A 20,748-nucleotide genomic window follows, 5' to 3' on the forward strand; every position below is an offset into this window, starting at 1 on the left:
TATCTCTCTCTTGTCTTATGTCTTTCAATATTTGTGTTTCCAGAATATTTTATTTATTTCATTACTCCGTTAATTAATTTCTAATAAGATTGCACCCCACTATCATGTGGTTCCTCGAGAGCACAAAAATGTTCTAGTTGGTGTAGACTATTAAAGGGTTGTTGCTAAGCATTCATTAGATCATTTATATTTGTACTACTCACCTGCTAATTCAAGCAAAGCAACACATTACATTATGGATGATATCAAACATAATTGTATTTTACAAGTAATGAAAGGTTATTGTGGATTTAATTTTATTTACCATGTCCTTCATACTAGATCTTGGGGTCTGCCCCATGCTTTTTTGGTGGTCGACTGCATCTTGAAATCCAAACTCGAAACCAATATAGAGGTCTTCATCCTTGGCGTTAGTTCTGAATTCATCACCCTTCATTGCATAAGAGTATTGAATTTTGTTATTATAAAGTGAAATTACCAAAAATTTGGAAGGTGATATAACAAATAATATTGATAAGATGTTTGCGTACTTACAATTTGTGCCTGTAGCTTCAAATAATTGCCCTGGCCCAATTTTTGTTGCCCATGCTTCTCAAGCCTTGCCTTGGTTTCCTTCAAAGTGTCGGGGAGCCTATGAAAATTTTCAAGTATGTTATATACCACAATTTTATTCAAAACTAAAGAAAATTAAAAGTATTGAATTCAAGATGTAATTTATACCTTTCTTCACTAGGTGGTGTTTTCCCTTATTTTTTCATGTGCTTCCACTCTACGTCCTTGATGAGGCCCTTCCATTCCATCTCAAGAATCATGGGAGGGTGCTCATACCTAGGGTTATCTCCCAAGTAAACCCTATATTGTCTTGTACATATTTTAAATGTTTTCCCACTGCGTCAGTGACATTAGTTTTATTGAAGGTATCTACCCCGAATAAATATTCAAGGTAGTTCATAAGATCTTTTTTAAGGTTGGAATTTTGGAAATTACACCTTTTGTGTATGGTGGGCCCAAAAATATTTAACTCTTTTTCATCCATTTTTTTTATAAAACAAGTTGTTACCTACATGCAAAAAGATATGATCATTAGTTTGAAAATAATAATATAGATGACTTATATTTGAGATATACAACATGAAATAGTTAAAACATCAAAAATATGATGAATTTTTGGTGTTTTTATTAGAATTCCTTTGTCATTCACCAAAATTGTGCACACAATTTTCCCTGTGCTCTTAACACGTGATGCTCTAAGAAATGAACCAATAATGCAATCAGTACTAGGATCACCTCTATCAACACCTGATCCAGAGCCTGGATGTTATGAAACCAACTCACAAAAAAATAGAAAAGATAGATCAACGACTTAGAAATCAGCCTCTTTGAGGGGGAAACCTCCTTTACATTACAAATGAACAATTCTTGGATGATACAAATGAAAAGACCTCCTTTCTATATATAAGAGTCTAAGGGGTCATAATATAATCAGAGTTGAGATAACAATAATAATGTAAGGGCACAGCAATAAAAATTGTGGTCTTCTATGGGGCACAATAATAACAATATGGGGACTACATGCGCACAACAATATAATAAGGGGGTTGCACTAATAACAATAAGGGGTTACACTAGTAGTATAGGGACCTAACATACCCCTCTCCCTCAAAAAGTGTTGTCCTCAATTCTTGAGTAGTTATGGATGCTTCTGTATAAAATTATCGTCCCCCCATGTGGAATATTCAGCGGGTAAGTTCTTCCACTTGATGAGATACTCTAAAATTGATCGATTTCGTAGTTGTTGGGTTCTTATTTTCGTGACTGCTTCAGGTTCCAATATGATTTTTCCTTCCTCGTCAAGTTCTGACAATATTGCTTGAACTAGGATCTTCTCACCTATAACCTTCTTTAAGCATGAAACATGGAAAACTGGGTGCACTCGGGAAGATGTAGGAAGCTCCAATTTGTATTCCATAGTACCAATATTTTGCAGCACCTTTTAAGGACCATATTACTTTGGTGATAATTTATTATCCTTCTTAGCTTGCTCAAGGGACATTGTTTTGTATGGTTGTATTCGTAAAAATACCTAGTTGCCTACATCAAAACTTCTTTCATTGTGATGTTGATCTGCCTATTGTTTCATTTGATTATGCGTGAAAGTGAGGTTATCCTTTTTCTTCTTGATATGTCCTTCTATCTTAAGAGTTTTAGGAGTGGTAATTCCTACCAATTGATTACAAGATATGGTTGGATTCATTTCTTCTTTCTCTGGGGTTGGTTCCTAGTGTATATCCTCTTCTTCTGACATTTCTTGATCCTTTTCTTCCTCCTCTTCACAATCAATGTAAAATAATTTCTTCTCGGCACACTTATGACCTTTAGTGTATTTTCTATCACAACCGTAACAAAGGTAGTTTTCTCCTTTTTCCTCCAATTGTTGTTGTGTCAACCATGTAGGTTAGGGAAGGCTAGGAGAAACTGTTGGCATTATGATGCATGTGTTGTACTTGATGGCAACCCTCTCATAGAAGAATATCTCACTTATGTATAACTGGATGAATCTTCAGAAGAGATATCAGATGTGACTGATGGAGGACAACTCAAAGGAATCAGATGATAGTTCTAAGTGTGACAAGGTAGCTTTGCCATCAAGTCCAAAGGGGGAGATTGTTGGCATTATGAGATAAGTGTTGTCCTTGATGGCAAACCACACTGATGACAAATCATAGTGCAGAAGGTCAGCAGCAAGGAATTGATGATCAGACTATAAGAAGAAGAGAAAGTTCATACACACAGGTTCATTAAGCCCAAGTCGCGTGTACACGCAGGTTGGCTTCCGCAAAAGCGCGTGTATGTGGAAAACTTATCTTTGGTCCACGGCGGTTATTCCTTGGAAGTTGTGCCTATGGTTTTGGACCTTGGTGTCTCGACGGACGTGTCGATCCCTAGTTTTGAAGTTGATGGTATTGGATTTCTATGGTTTTGGCTCTTGGTATTGAACAAGGCCTAAGGCTATATAAGGAGAAGGAAATATTTAGGCAAGGGTATCTGAAATGTCTTGAATATCTGAAGAAGTATGAGATCCAGTATGCAGGTTATGGGTTGATGATGCATTGCTTGATCTGAGCTAAGGAGAGATCTCACCGGTTGATGGAGAACAAGATCTAAGGAGAGATCGGGATCAAATGGTTTGAAATGAACTATCTTTATATGGTTGACTATGCTTATTCTAGATCTGCATACTGACGCAAATAATATTCTATAAGTGTTATAGTATGATTGATGTCTGGTACAGCTGCAAAGTTATGAGAAATTATTTTTAGATCTGTACGTGGGTTGTATTTGGCAAAAGCGCGTATACACGCGAGTTTGATTCATCGAAGTAGCGTGTACATTGTAAATCTTGATATTTGAAGTTGCAGATGGGTCTGATGGTTATTACAGAGTTCTGTGTCTGCTCTGTGTTCTGGTGATGGTGTTGTTAACAGGGTTTCAGTGATTCAGAGTTTGATGATTGTTTTGAGCTTCAATGACAGTTATGGGTCCAGTATGAAAATTGGATGAAAAGTGGCCTTTCAGATTATGTGTTGTGCTTCACTGTATCCAATCTGAAAATTGATGAAACGTGGTACCTGGAGGAGAGAAGATTGTAGGCAAGCACCTACGTACTAGTATCTAAGCTAGTACAAAAGCTAAGGAAGATCTTTGGAGAATTGTAGCAGGTAGCAGCCTGTGTACTAGTAAATGGATCGGCTAGTACAAGAGCAAAGGGAGTTGTAGCTCCCGTACTGGTATAAGACTGCACCAGTACAAATATTGTAAAAGGATTTTCTTATTAAGAAGAAGATTGAGATGACTTGCAGTAGGTGGTTTTCACCCACATTGGGTTTCCACCTTATATCTTTGTGTTCATGTGTGTGGCTTTTGTGTGATGATCTGTTCTGTTATACTGCACCTGTTTACTGATAATATGGTTAATAATGTTCTGATGCATTTACTGAAGATAAGCTAACTAAATCATAAGATTTCTGGATATACGCTAGTTGCTTTAGACACAACAGCGTGTACACGCGGGTTCACTTAACTGAAGTAGCGTATATGTTTTTTGAGCATTGAAAAAGTTTTAATGATCTGATAATACTGATTCACCCCCCCCCTCTCAGTATTATTTCCAACAATTGGTATCAGAGCAGGTCCTTTGGTAGAAGCTTGATCGCTTGAAGGAGATCCATGGAACAATGGGAAAGAAGCTTAAGAAGAAAGCTCATAAGAAGAAGAAGACATCTCAGAAGATCTATGACAGTGGGAGAGTCGATTGGGGATTAGGTATAAGAAGTTCTTCAGATTCAGAATCAGATTCAGAATCATTATCAGGTATGAATGTGTTATCCTCTGATGTTCCTGCTATATTTTTGTGTGAAAGTGATGGAAGTGATAGTGAAACTACTGAACATGCTTTCATGGGTGAGCAAGAAAAGTATCAAATAGAGGTAGTATTTAGAAGGCTTGCAGACAAAGTTAAAGATCAACAAGATCTATTGAACAAACGGGAATGTGCTTTCAAAGAAGAAGTTACCAAACTAAAGGCCCAACTAGAAGAAGGAAACAGGGTAAGAAAGCTTCTCAAGGACAAGGAAGACCAATGTCAAAAATTGCAGCATGAAGTGACATCATTAAGAAAAGAAGTCAACGAAAGAAGCACAACCATCAAGAAACTCAAAGATAGATCCAGCTACTATGAAAATCTTGAAGCTACAATCCTCGCACTAAAAGGAGATCTTGAAGAATCAAAGAAGCAGAATACAGATCTACTCCAAGCTATTGCAATACAAGAAAACGAAGCCACCGCCTTAAAATCTCAACTAGAATGTGCCTTCCGAGTTCGTCAAATGCAGCAGGATCTGAATGAAGAACAAGAAAAGGAGATTCTCAAACTAAGGGAACAAATGGAAGAAGGAAGGAAAGATGAAGAAGATTTGAAAAAGCAATCTCTTGAAAAGGAAGAACAGCTTCAGGTTGAGGTAAATATCTTGAAAGGTAAACTAGAAGAAAAGAATAAGCTTTTACAATTTCAAGATAGTTCTAAAGTCTTGGAAGATATTCTTAGTAGTCAAAGGTCTCCTGCTATCAAGACTGGTCTTGGTTTTCATGAATCTGTTGAAGGTGAATCTAGTTCACAAGGTGAGGCAAGGAACTCTAAAGAGAAATCTAAAATGATCAACAAGGAGATGAAAGGTCAACCCCATCAACAATCAAGGAAAGAGACTCCTCAAAGAAAATCTTTTACTCCTCCTATGAATAATGTTGAATGTTATGTATGTCATAATCTTGGACATGTTGCAGCTAGATGTAGAAGAAGAAGGGTTCAAGACCATCATGCAGAAAGATCATCACACTCAAGGTACTTTAATGGATATTGCTTTGCTTGCAATATGTTTGGTCACAAAGCTGTTGATTGCTACAGGAGGAATATGAAACATGTAAGATGTTATGCATGTAACAAGCTTGGACATATAGCAAAGGAATGCAGGAACAAAGGATGGACATCACACCAAAAGGAGAAAACCTCATCACACTTGAAGATATGGAGGAAGAAGGAAGTACAGTCAGCACAATGTACTGAGACACAGCACAGCACAGACATATCAGACTCAGGGGGAGCTGAAAGTGTAAAACTTCAGTGTTCTGAATCTCATACGCAAGTTCCTTAAAGGGAAGTCGCGTATATACGCGAGTTAGACACTGCAAAGTCGCGTATATTTCAGTCTGAGGAAAAGCAGTGGGGACAGGATCAGAAAAAGGATCTGATATGATTCAGTCTATTATTTGCTCTATTGGTTACAGTCTGCTGAGGATGTATGGAAATGTTTGGTTACTTGTATGATGTCTAGAAGTGTTTTGATCCTAACTTGAGGATGATGATGTTTTGATGCTTATTGCTGATATATGCATGATCAGATCTAACAGATGGCACTGGTTGAGGGGGAGCATATGCCTTTAGTAATTCATTGTTGGCATTATGGTTAATAATCCTTGGTGATGATTCTTATATGGCTAAATGATATATCTTGCTATGATGTGGTTGTGAGCTGTCTATGATAAACTCTCATATGATTCTTGAAGTTACATAGAAGAAGTTCAGATCAGATTTATGGTTGATTCCTTGATGATGCATATATGGTGCTTACATGGTGATCTTCATAAGGACAAGAAGAAGTACAAAGCTTGAATACACATCTTCCTCACTTGATGATGAGTCACTTATATACTGCTGTTGTCATATGCATAAAGATCATACAGTTATGATGCAGGCACTCATGTGGATAAGGATTGTTGCTGATGATGATATCAAGAAGCTTTGTCAAAAGAGTTTGAGCTCAAGATACATAGTGCTGATACATGGATGACTCCTCAAAGTCACTTTGTTGGAGACATGATGATGAGTTCGTGTCTATATGATGATAGGTTTATACTTACATATGTTGGTTGATGTAGATGTTCCCAAGTAATGATACTTGGATCATGTAGATCTTGACGTTGATGAAATGGCTATGGTGGTTTCACATGTAATGAGAATGATTTCATGATGATGTTTAAAAGGAGGAGTTGACATCTATGTTCAGACATACCTTGCTGCAGGACATTTACAGGTTGCTGATATGAAAATGGTTGTACGCGAGTTTCATAAGGCCTATCCCCGTATATACGCTTGTTTATGTGGATGCAGACGCGTATATGGAGTTTTGAAGGAAATCAGCAGGGACAGATGTTGGTTGCAGAAAGTCTGATATGGGTCGGACAGAGATCATCTGGCACAGATTCAGGGGGAGCAGATAATCTTCCAATGATGCATTGTTGGCATTATCTTAAAGCTTTTTGTTCTAGTTCACATTTGGTGTTGATTTCAGGAGGAACAAAGGCGAAAGGAGAACAGAAGGATGTCTTGGTTGCTGATCTGAATGGTGATTATCAGATGCTGCTTGTGACTTTCATAAGTGTTGGTCTAGTTCTTTCGTCTCTATGTCATATATCTCTTTTGTGGTATCTCTTTCATGGTGTCAAGGTCATGTAACGGCCTATTTTGGTTTCCCCACTATGCTTGGGATGATTGATGCAATATGATTGGCTATCATATGTAAACTTTTGATGTATCCCCACTTGGTTGGGTGGATGAGTCAATTTTTGTATATCCTCACTTAGTTGAGAGATGGATGTATGTATGAGTCTTTGGTGATAGGAAGGTCTTTTATGATGTATAGAGTCATGTTCTTCTTGAAGAACATCTTTTGCAGATCTTGCCTACAGTCAGGAAGAGCATGAACATCACACTTCAGCAGTACAGAGACTTGGCATGTACTCAGGGGGAGCATTGACAGATTGGTACACTTTGGCATATACAAAGGGGGAGATCATTCAGAGGTTTTAACAGATACTCAGGGGGAGTATGGACAGCGAAATGTTCAGCAAAGGAGGAGAACATCTTGGTCCACCCTTTGCCCTTGATGTCAAAGGGGGAGAGTGATTTGGTGTTGTTGCCATCAAGTCCAAAGGGGGAGATTGTTGGCATTATGATGCATGTGTTGTACTTGATGGCAACCCTCTCATAGAAGAATATCTCACTTATGTATAACTGGATGAATCTTCAGAAGAGATATCAGATGTGACTGATGGAGGACAACTCAAAGGAATCAGATGATAGTTCTAAGTGTGACAAGGTAGCTTTGCCATCAAGTCCAAAGGGGGAGATTGTTGGCATTATGAGATAAGTGTTGTCCTTGATGGCAAACCACACTGATGACAAATCATAGTGCAGAAGGTCAGCAGCAAGGAATTGATGATCAGACTATAAGAAGAAGAGAAAGTTCATACACGCAGGTTCATTAAGCCCAAGTCGCGTGTACACGCAGGTTGGCTTCAGCAAAAGCGCGTGTATGTGGAAAACTTATCTTTGGTCCACGGCGGTTATTCCTTGGAAGTTGTGCCTATGGTTTTGGACCTTGGTGTCTCGACGGACGTGTCGATCCCTAGTTTTGAAGTTGATGGTATTGGATTTCTATGGTTTTGGCTCTTGGTATTGAACAAGGCCTAAGGCTATATAAGGAGAAGGAAATCTTTAGGCAAGGGTATCTGAAATGTCTTGAATATCTGAAGAAGTATGAGATCCAGTATGCAGGTTATGGGTTGATGATGCATTGCTTGATCTGAGCTAAGGAGAGATCTCACCGGTTGATGGAGAACAAGATCTAAGGAGAGATCGGGATCAAATGGTTTGAAATGAACTATCTTTATATGGTTGATTATGCTTATTCTAGATCTGCATACTGACGCAAATAATATTCTATAAGTGTTATAGTATGATTGATGTTTGGTACAGCTGCAAAGTTATGAGAAATTATTTTTAGATCTGTACGCGGGTTGTATTTGGCAAAAGCGCGTATACACGCGAGTTTGATTCATCAAAGTAGCGTGTACATTGTAAAGCTTGATATTTGAAGTTGCAGATGGGTCTGATGGTTATTACAGAGTTCTGTGTCTGCTCTGTGTTCTGGTGATGGTGTTGTTAACAGGGTTTCAGTGATTTAGAGTTTGATGATTGTTTTGAGCTTCAATGACAGTTATGGGTCCAGTATGAAAATTGGATGAAAAGTGGCCTTTCAGATTATGCGTTGTGCTTCAGTGTATCCAGTCTGAAAATTGATGAAACGTGGTACCTGGAGGAGAGAAGATTGTAGGCAAGCACCTACGTACTAGTATCTAAGCTAGTACAAAAGCTAAGGAAGATCTTTGGAGCATTGTAGCAGGTAGCAGCCTGTGTACTAGTAAATGGATCGGCTAGTACAAGAGCAAAGGGAGTTGTAGCTCCCGTACTGGTATAAGACTGCACCAGTACAAATATTGTAAAAGGATTTTCTTATTAAGAAGAAGATTGAGATGACTTGCAGCAGGTGGTTTTCACCCACATTGGGTTTCCACCTTATATCTTTGTGTTCATGTGTGTGGCTTTTGTGTGATGATCTGTTCTGTTATACTGCACCTGTTTACTGATAATATGGTTAATAATGTTCTGATGCATTTACTGAAGATAAGCTAACTGAATCATAAGATTTCTGGATATACGCTAGTTGCTTTAGACATAGCAGCGTGTACACGCGGGTTCACTTAACTGAAGTAGCGTATATGTTTTTTGAGCATTGAAAAAGTTTTAATGATCTGATAATACTGATTCACCCCCCCCCTCTCAGTATTATTTCCAACAGAAACAACACTTCCATCTTTATAATTGTGAGTGGTAGGATTTCTTGTTGCCATAATTTTACTTTCAATTTTTCTTTCCAGCCTGAATTCCTTCTCCAATGAATTAGGTTCCCAAAGATGAACCTCATGTTGAATGTTATCCTTTAAAGTCCCTATGAAGACATCAATTCTCTACATTTTTGTAATATCATTTACCCTTATATTCAATTTTTGGAAGTCCTCAATGTGCTCTGCCATTGAACCCTTTTATTTGAGATTTATCAATTGGCTAAAGAAGGTGTTGCTCTTTGTATCCTCATAATGTGCTATCATTTCCTCTGTGAAAAATGACCAAATGACAAGTAGTTTACAAGAAAAAAGACCTTTATACCATAAAAATTGATTTAGTTCTAAATAGAAATATGCAATACGTACCTTTTATAGCAGTTTCACATCATGTATATCAAAATATTTCTCCATCTGTGGTATCCATGTTATGGGTTCCTTGCCATCAAACTTCCTCATATTGATCTTTGGAATATGGTGGGTCTTTAATCCAATGTTAGATTCTATGAAATCATGATTAACATTTATTTTTTTTATCATCATGAGTTTCCTCTACTACCTTTTCTTCATTAGGAGGCCTTTCTTGTAGCAGCTTTGTCCCACCTTCCTTCAAACCTTCCATGTCTTTCTTCAAATCTTCTATGCCTTTCTTCAAATCTTCTTTCATACCATCGATATTAGATTCCATGGCACATATAAAACTATTTATCTTAGCTTCGATCACATTCTTCAAATCATCCATCCAATTTTGCTTACTAGGTGTTTCTATTTTCTTGATTCGAGTCATTATTTTTCTTGCTTTCAGGAGATTGATATTTAAATGACCATAGCTCTATAATTTTAGATCTTCAAGTTCTAAAAATTTGGATTGTGGTAGTCCTCCGAGTCCTATTTCTAACCCCACTAGTCTCATCAATATTAGTTTCTTCAATAAAGATTTATGCCAAATATCATATGATGACATGATTATAGACTGGTTCAGTGGTGCGAAATTGTACGACCTTCCACATGTCACTGTTTCGACCTTCAGACTTGAAAAACATACACAAAAAATTATAGTCTATCCTCTTTCTGTAACTTCTTACAAAATTTCAATCTGATGCTTAGGGAGAAATTTATGACTCGTTTCCCAAGGTCACTTGTTTGGAATGTAGTTTAGGAGTCTACAAAAACCTTAAATGTCTTGGACCGTATCTCCGAACAAATAGAAAAACAAGATCTGAGATTCGGGCCCAATCTTCACCACAATTTTGGGATAAAATGGGTTTTAATTTTAGAGTCTAAACCTTCGTAGAGCGAAAATTCCACGATGATCTGTTTGGGATGGAATTGTGGAACTTGCAAAAACCCTAACTTCCTCAGATCATATCTCCGAAAATGTAGCAAGACAAGATCTGAAATTCAGACTCGAGGTTCAGAAAGAGTTCGACTCAAATGGGTTTTTTTAGCTTCTGAAACTTCGTAGAGAAAAAATTATAACGAAAATGCCACGATGACCTGTTTGGAATAGTGAAACCCTAGAATCCAAAGTTCTAATACCAAATGTTATGAAACCAACTCACAAAAATATAGAAAAGATAGATCAAGGACTTAGAAATTAGCCTCTTTGAGGGGGCAACCTCCTTTACATTATACAAATGAAAAATTCTTGGACGATACAAATGACAAGGCCTCCTTTGTATATATAGGAGTCTAAGGGGTCATAATATAATTAGAGCCAACATAACAATAATAATGTAAGGGCACAACAATAACAATAGTGGGCTTCTATGGGGCACAATAATAACAATATGGGGACTATATGGGAACAACAATATAATGAGGGAGTTGCACTAATAGCAATAAGGGGTTACACTAGTAGTATAGGGACCTAACATGCCCCTCTCCTTCAAAAAAATTTGTCCTCAATGCTTGAGTAGATCTGGATGCTTCTATATAAAATTCTCGTCCTCCCATGTGGAATCTTCAGCAAGTAAGTTCTTCCACTTGATGAGATACTTTGAAATTGATTGATTTCATAGCTTTCAGGTTCTTGTTTCCATGACTGCTTCAGGTTCCAATATGATTTTTCCTTCCTCGTCAAGTTCTGGCAATATTGTTTGAACTAGGATCTTATCACCTATAACCTTCTTTAAGCATGAAACATGGAAAACTAGGTGCACTCAGGAAGATGCAAGAAGCTCCAATTTTTATGCCATAGTATGAATATTTTGAAGCACCTTGTATGTAGTATACCTAGGGGGGATAGTATGGTATACAGAGGGAGGTACCCAAGGGAATAATGTAATAATGGGATGGGCAATAGTTAATAAATAAAGTGGTTAACCCGCATCATGTAAGGGACCACAAGTAGTTAGCAATAATGTGATAAGCCCATGGTATTAGATATGTGGTATTGAGAGACCCATGGTATTATATGTATGAAGCCTATATAGAGGCTAGAGACTCCCATTGAGAGATGTCAAGCATTATTGTATTGACAAGCATATGGCTTGTGGAGTGTTTTCCTTCCCAAAGGAGTGATTATATGGTTTTACCTTATATGCACGTGCATCTAGCCATCCCAAAGATAGGTGATTACTCAATCTAGCGGGTGCCTCGCTCGCTTGAGCTGGGAATTGATCTGGGCGGTTCCACTGTGTTGATGTGTTGTGGTTGGATCTTCGCACCTCTCTATCTGTCGTGTAGGGGTTGTTGTCCTTGTTGCTAATTTGTTTCCATCATGTTGGTTGTTTTCTTGTTGGGTGATGTGGGTGGTGATATGCTGAAGTTTTAACCAATGGTGTATCTTTCTTTAATTCACCACCTAATGGAGCTTCATTGGTATCTGGTACATGTTGTGGCGCCTGCAATTGTTGCTTATCTTCTAGTATTACTTCAACCATGGACTCCTCATCTGATATATTAGTACCTATAACATTTTCTGCTTTAGTCTCCTTGGACTCTACCTGTTTATTGATGGAAATATCCTGTAATGTAATTTTCTTATTTTTTATACTAGAGCTTCAGGAATTTCTTCCACACATTAATATTGATAGAACCAACTGATTCCATCTAAGGGCATCCCAAAACAACATCCTCATTAGCCATATTTGAAGCATAAAAATTGGAATGTAATACATACTTGTCCATAACAATCTTCAAATCTTTATAAACTTGAACATCCTCATTATCAATATGTGCGGTTTTAATTTGTTTTGCTGGAACTTGCAATTTTTTTGCCAAATTAACATTTATAAGATTTTGCTTGCAACTAGGATTTATAGACATAATGATCTTCTCCTTTTGAATATATCTATGAACCTATAATAAGGATATACCAGTAGAAAATAACTCCATATGTTTCTCATTATCTTGTTTTCCAGCATGAGATCATTTGTCTAAAAGGAATTTTTCAAATTCTTAATCCAAAAGTTTGGAAAACTTCTTGCTGTCAAGTGAGCACCACTATATGGCAGCCTCAACTTTCAAACCCAGTCATATGAAACCTGTTAGAAAATTATTTATTACGGAGCAATGGAACACATAAAATATTGCAGAAATATAAACACAGAAAACGGACAAAACAAGAGAGACACAGATATACGTGGTTCACCCAGTTTGGGCTACGTCCACCCCGAACAGCCAGTCCTTCCTTTCTATTATCCAGCAAAATGAAGAGACACAACCTACAGCAAATCCGCTGTAATATCCTCTGTTTTCTCTCACAGTCTCACCTCTCTGTTTCTCGCTCACATAATACACATCTATCACACAGCCTCAAATACAATGCCCTCATACAAAGAGAGGGGGTTGCCTTCTAGGGCAAAAAACCCTAAACTAAACATAAGTTCTACCGTTAGATCATCCGCCTAATGAACAGCCCAGATTGACTAGAAATTACTATACTTTTACAAGGCAATTTTACATTTATTTTTTGGCTTCGGGGACACTGCCCCCGAGCCCCCGCCGGGAAACCGCTGGCCCCCGGACCCCCCAGCAGAGGGAGATGGGCCCCCCTGGACCCCCACGGGGGGGACAAGTCCCCCTCGCACCCCCCCGCATGGAGGGGTGTACAAAACTTCCTGGGGTATACATCCGGCTGAAACAAAGACCTCTGAACAATCATGCTCCACACACAACAATCTCCCACTTGGAGAATGATTGTAGCAACTCCACTGCTGCTTCATTTGCTGGACAATGACTCCTCTTTGGACCTGGCTATTTCTCATCTTCATCGTCATCCTTGAAGACCAATTGAAACTGAGCATGTTCTCAGTTTCTCCCTGGTTACAACTTTTGTTAGCATATCTGCAGGATTCTGGCTAGTGTGTATCTTTTCTAGCTTCAACTCTCCATCTTCCAACATTGATCGTATGAAATGATACTTGAGCTGTATGTGTTTAGTCCTGGAATGCAATGCTGAGTTCTTTGCAAGATGAATGGCACTTTGGCTATCATTGTATAACGTGCCCATATCATGCTTCTTACCCAACTCACCCATAAACCTTTGTAACCAAATCATTTCTTTACTAGCCTCTGTAGCAGCAACATACTCTGCTTTTGTTGTTGAAAGTGCAACAACACTTTGGATTTTTGAAACCCAACTGACAGCTGTTCCTCCAACAGTAAATACATATCCTGTAGTGCTCCTCCTGTTATCTCTGTCACCTGCCATATCTGCATCAACATATCCTTGTAGGGAGATGTTTGAACCACCAAAGCATAATGCTTGATTTGTGGTACCTTTCAAATATCTGAGAATCCATTTCACTGTCATCCAATGTTCCTTTCCTAGATTGTTCATGTACCTACTTACAACTCCCACTGCATGTGCAATATCAGGCCTTGTGCAGACCATTGCATACATTAAGCTTCCAACTGCTAATGCATATGGAACTTTAGACATATAATCCATGTCTTCTTGGGTCTTTGGGCACATTTCCTTGCTAAGTTTGAAATGGCTAGCAAAAGGTGTACTAACTGGTTTTGCATTGTGCATGTTAAATCTTTTCAACACCTTTTGTATGTACTCATTCTGAGACAATGTTAATTTACGATTTTTCCTGTCTCTAGTTATTCTCATACCAAGGATTTGTTTTGCAGCTCCCAAATCCTTCATTGCAAATGAATTTGCCAATTTTCTTTTGAGCACATTTATTTCCTGCATGTTAGATCCTGCAACAAGCATGTCATCTACATACAATAACAATATAATATAGCTGCCATCATTTTGCTTTTTCAAATAAACACAATGATCAGAGTGACATCTAGTATAACCTTGTTCAGACATAAACTTGTCAAATTTTAGATACCACTGCCTTGGAGCCTGTTTTAAGCCATACAAGCTCTTCTTCAACCTGCACACTAGTTTCTCCTTCCCTTTCACCTCATATCCTTGTGGCTGCTACATATATATCTCTTCCTCCAAATCCCCATGGAGAAAGGCTGTCTTTACATCTAACTGCTCAAGATGCAAATCTTCAGCTGCTACAAGACTTAAAATAGTTCTGATTGAAGTCATTTTAACAACAGGAGAAAATATTTCATCAAAATCAATACCTTTCTTCTGTGCAAATGCCTTCACCACAAGTGTAGCTTTATACCTCTATTTTCCTCCATATTCTTCCTTCAGCCTGTAAACCCATTTATTCTGCAATGTTGTTTTACCTGCAGGCAACCTGACTAAGTCCCAAGTCTGGTTATGTGCTAAGGAGTCCATCTCTTCTTTCATGGCTTGCTCCCACTTCTTCCTGGTTTCTACCTGCACTGCTTCTTCATAACATTCGGGTTCACCAGAATCAGTCAACAATAAATAATATAATGAAGGAGAGTAACGTTTAGGGGGTCTACTTATCCTGGTAGATCTTCTAACACCACTTTCGGGTGTTTGGGGTGCCTGTTGCTGTTGTGGTGGTTGCTGTTGTTGTGGTTGTTGATTATTATTATTTTCAGGCACCTTTACTTTTTCAGTGATTTCGTCAAGAACTGCGTATTCCTTGTTTTCTTTTTCTTGCTTCTTTTCCTGCAACTGATTCTTATACAAGACCTTTTCATTGAATATTACATCTCTACTCCTAATGATTTTGTGATTTTCATAATCATATAAGCGATAACCAAAATCATTAACACCATATCCAATAAAGGTACATTTCTTTGACTTTGCCTCAAGCTTTGTTCTATTTTCTTTATCAATATGGACAAAGGCCTCACAACCAAAAGGCTTTAAAAAGGAGTAGTTTACCTTTTTACCTGTCCATGCTTCCTCCGGAACACCACCATCCAAGGAACTTGAAGGCCCTCTGTTTATTAGATAAACAGCAGTATCTACAGCATCTGCCCAAAACTGTAAAGGCAATCCTGCATGCAATCTCATGCACCTTGCACGCTCCATGATTGTTCTGTTCATCCTTTCTGACACACCATTTTCTTGTGGTGTTCTTGGAACTATCTTCTCTCTATGAATTCCATGCTCTGAACAGTACCTATCAAACTCTTTTCTGCAATATTCACCTCCATTGTCTGATCTAAGACACTTCAATTTCTTTCCTGTCTCAATCTCAACCAAAGCTTTCCATTTCTTGAAAGTATCAAATACATCAGATTTATTCTTAATATAATAAATCCAAGTTTTTCTAGTTGCATCATCAATAAAGTAACATAATAACGAGAGCCACCAAGAGATGATACCTGAGCAGGTCCCCATACATCTGTATGCACAAGCTCTAATTTTTCATTCTTCTTTTCTTTCCCAACTTTGAGAAATCTGACTCTCTTCTGTTTTCCATAAATGCAATTCTCACAAAAGTCCAAATCAACATTCTTCAAATCCGGCAACAGATTCCTTGAGTGAAGAATCTTCATCCCCTTTTCACTCATGTGTCCGAGCCTATGATGCCATAATGCTGCATCTGCTCCTTTGGAAGTTAAAGCATTAACAGAGTTAGAAATACCATTGCATAAATACAATGTACCAACCTTTTCGCCTTTTGCTATCACCAGGGCTCCTTTGGTGACCTTCCAAGCTTTATCTGTGAAAGTTGTCACACAACCTTCACCGCCTAACTGCCCTGTTGAAATCAGATTTTTCTTTAGATCTGGAACATGCCTTACCTCCTTTAATAGCCATTGGTTTCCATTCTGCTGTTTTACAAGAACCTTACCCATTCCAACGATTTTACATGGTTTATCATCACCCAAACGAACTTGTCCAAAATCTCCTTGAACATAGTCATGAAAGTATTTCTTATCAGGTGTGGCATGGAATGAAGCCCCTGAATCTACCACCCAGGAATCAGTAATATTTTCGAAAGAAAGAATCAAAGCATCTTGTAACACCTCACCTGTCACATTTGCTTCATGATTGTTTTCTTGCTGTGCATCTCCTTCTTTTCCCTTCCGAGATCTACAGTCTTTCTTTAGGTGTCCTTTCTTTCCACATTTCCAGCACACTATCCCCGATCTGGACTTGGATCTGCCTTTCCTTGATTTACTGTGATATCCTGAGCTCTTTCCTCTTTCCATTTTTCTTGCTCTAGACTCTGCACTCAAAGCATTTCCCGATGTCTCACCGGAGCTTTTCCGTCGCATTTCCTCGCTAAGGATAGCACCGACAACATCATCAAACTTTAAAGTACTAGATCCAGAAACGGAGTTACTAATGGCCATTACCAAACCATTCCAACTTTCTGGTAATGAGCACAAGAATAACAGAGCTCTAACTTCATCATCAAAGTTTACCCCTACAGAACTTAACTGACTTGTAACTGTATTAAAATCATTTAAATGGTTTGAAACAGATCCACCTTCCAACATATTCATATTAAATAACCGTTTCATAAGAAATACCTTGTTTGAGGCTGAGGGTTTTCATATAGTTTCGACAACGTCTGCATCAAACCCTCTGTCGTGGTTTCCTTCGAAATGTTGAAGGCGACTAACGCAGCAAGGCACAACCGTATTGTTTCGAGTGCCTTTCTATCGAGAAGGTTCCATTCTTCGTCTTTCATACCCGTCGGCATCTTTGTTTTTCCGCCCAATGGTAGGTATAGATCTTTCTGATACAGATAATCTTCCATCTGCATCTTCCACAGCGAGAAGTTTTGGCCGTTAAATTTCTCGACCCTAAACTTACCATCTTCTGCCATTGCTCCCACTCGAACAAGGAACCCTTCTTTCCTGCGAAGTTTATCAGCCAAATAGACCTTCGGCTATGATACCAGTTGTTAGAAAATTATTTATTACGGAGCAATGGAACACATAAAATATTGCAGAAATATAAACACAGAAAATGCACAAAACAAGAGAGACACAGATATACGTGGTTCACACAGTTTGGGCTACGTCCACCCCGAATAGCCAGTCCTTCCTTTCTATTATCCAGCAAAATGAAGAGACACAACCTACAGCAAATCCGTTGTAATATCCTCTGTTTTCTCTCACAGTCTCACCTCTCTGTTTCTCGCTCACATAATACACATCTATCACACAGCCTCAAATACAATGCCCTCATACAAAAAGAGGGGGTTTCCTTCTAGGGAAAAAAACCCTAAACTAAACATAAGTTCTACCGTCAGATCATCCGCCTAATGAACGGCCCAGATTGACTAGAAATTACTATACTTTTACAAGGCAATTTTACATTTATTTTTTGGCTTCGGGAGCGCTGCCCCCGAGCCCCCGCCGAGGAACCACTGGCCCCCGGACCCCCCAGCCGGGGGGGATGGACCCCCGCGGGGGGGACAAGTCCCCCCCGCGTGGAGGGGTGTACAAAACTTCCTGGGGTATACATCCGGCTGAAACAAAGACCTCTGAACAATCATGCTCCACACACAACAAAACCTTTCCAATTTTTCCCATATGATGACTTTTCCCTTCTTATGTATTCTTCAATAGTAGGGCCATCATCTTTTCCTGTAAAAAACATCTTGCTAGAAGCCACTAAGAGGGTTTTGAAAACAATCACTTACTTGGTGAAATTTTAAAATGGCCACAGTTCAGTGAATATTGCTCAGAATCCTTCTTATGACTTGTTTTCGGAAATGGAATGACCATTCTGCATCTGCCCATGTGATATAAATCTTGATCTAGGCACTCTGTAATTTCAAATTCGCATTGCAACTGTCTCGTCTTCACAAAAAATTCTGAAAAAATAGCGGATTTTAAATCAGCGATATCTCCCTCATCTAGACTCCGATTCGACTAATTGTTTTTTAAAAATTGGGTAATTCTTCAAGAGGATATCATATATGTAATTATTTTCTCAAAATTCCCCACAAAAATGACAAAAATTAACTAGAGATCTGCCGTCCACGAATTTTCGTCAAAACATTTCTGCAACACAACTGATTTTTAAATCAATGATATCTCCCTCATCCAAACTCCGACTCAACTGATTTTTTTTTTTTGAATTTGGGTATTTTTTTGCAAAGAATCCAGATCTACATTTTTTTTCTACAAATTTTGCACCATAAGTTTTAGATCTGATCTGCAAACTCATTGCCCCCAAAAAATTCCTGCAAAAAAAAAAATCTCCCCGCTTTGCCCAAGAAAGTGATCTAATACGACTTGTAATAGATATGAATTTCAAATATATGATAAAGCAAATATACCCAGAAATAACAAGATTGACCCAATAATATAACATGAAAATGCTTCTCTTTATTGATCAAAACCCTTAAGGTAGGGTAACATCATACAATCACTCCTTAGGGAAGGAGAACACTCCACAAGCCATATGCTTATCAATACAATATACTGACATCTCTCAATGGGAGTCTCTAGCCTCTATATAGGCTTCATACATACAATACCATGGGTCTCTCAATACCATATATCTAATACCATGGGCTTATCACATTATTGCTAACTATTTGTGGTCCCTTACATGATGTGGGTTAACCACTTTATTTATTAGCCTTGGCCCATCCCATTAGTACATTATTTCCTTGGGTACCTCCCTCTGTACCCCATACTATCCCCCCTAGGTATAATACATGATATGGTAGCATCCATCCTCACTCTGGTACTCACATTGAAACGTGTTTTGAGTGGCTCCACTAGTCTAGGGTTGTTAAGATTCAGAGGCATATTCTTTGTTGGGAATTCTAATCCACATTAATATGAGTACCATACTATTATAATAATTTATATAAAGGTGATACCATGATTATATGAATGTAAATTATGACATGATAATATGATCTCAGAGATAGACCAATAGAAAGACATAATCGGTATGAACTACAAAAATAAATAAAAGGTTACATATATTTGCTAGTCCTGCCATGACTAGCAATGGGGAAGTGCAGTGATCAAAGTGATTCAAGACCAAATGGATGACGTTATTTAAAAGTAAAAACAATATCCCTGCAACATTAAGGACCAACCAATGTCACACACACCAACTTTACAATAGGCTTTTGGCAAGGATGAATTTTTAGCTTGTGAATTGGTCGTCTGAAATTGACCTGTTATTTGGGATTGTTCTTTTGGAGGGTCTTGTGTCACTTGGAATGCAAATTGTTGAGTTGCATGTTAGGGTCTAGTGGAGGTATGAAATATAAATTATTTAATGCTTGTACTTAGTTGATGTTTGAAGCATGATGAGAATACTCATTGCCTACTTCTATTGGCAGGGGCATTCCGTCTTAAATGATTTTATTCTATTTTGTTGGTTGTGCTCATTCATGCTTTAGTTTTTCCATTTCTCTTATTTCATTTAACCGTCTTTTGCACTTATAATATTTATCTTTTGGATTATATATCATATTTAGATTGATATTTGAGTTGTTTCTTTCAAATTGACTTATTTTACAATTACCAAAAAAAATTTCTTGGTCTTCAACATTTTATATTTATGAGTATCTCCTTAATCATTATTTTATATATGAGTATTTGCACAAACCTTGCACATTATGCGTAAAGATTTCTCCCTAGGAGGGGTTGTATATCACCTTCCCATGAGGAAAAGAAACTTGTGATGAGGTTTGTTATGTTCTAATCTGTGCTCCCTATGTCACATTTGATGGATTTTCTGAGTCAAGTCGTATTGGAGTAGACGGGTTGAGGAACTTTTAGTTATCAAACCAAAGTCCAATATTGTTGTCCAAATCATGTAGATTCAGTTATAATTTTCAAATAGAATCAAATTGCAACCATAGGTCTGGGTGTCTATGACTCTGTTACATATCTATTTTTTTGTTGTTGTTAGTTTAATTTAAGTCACATGTCTTTTCCATCATCTCTCTCTATTTTATTTTATGGTAAGTTTGTTGTGGAATTTCTTTGTATCTTATAGTTATTATCATGCTACATAATGGAGTTTTTCAGCTCCTTCTATACACTATGTTGATCTCTATATCTAGCATAGATTAATCTTAATTTGGATCACTTAATAAATGAGACAGATTTGCTTGGATATATTATTGACCGATAATAGAAATTAAAAGAGCTTTTTATTCCATTGATCAG

Source organism: Pinus tabuliformis, chromosome X, assembly GCF_031772625.1.
Source record: "Pinus tabuliformis cultivar Carrire ecotype Pingquan chromosome X, CPIR1, whole genome shotgun sequence".
Classification (NCBI taxonomy): Eukaryota; Viridiplantae; Streptophyta; class Pinopsida; order Pinales; family Pinaceae; genus Pinus; species Pinus tabuliformis.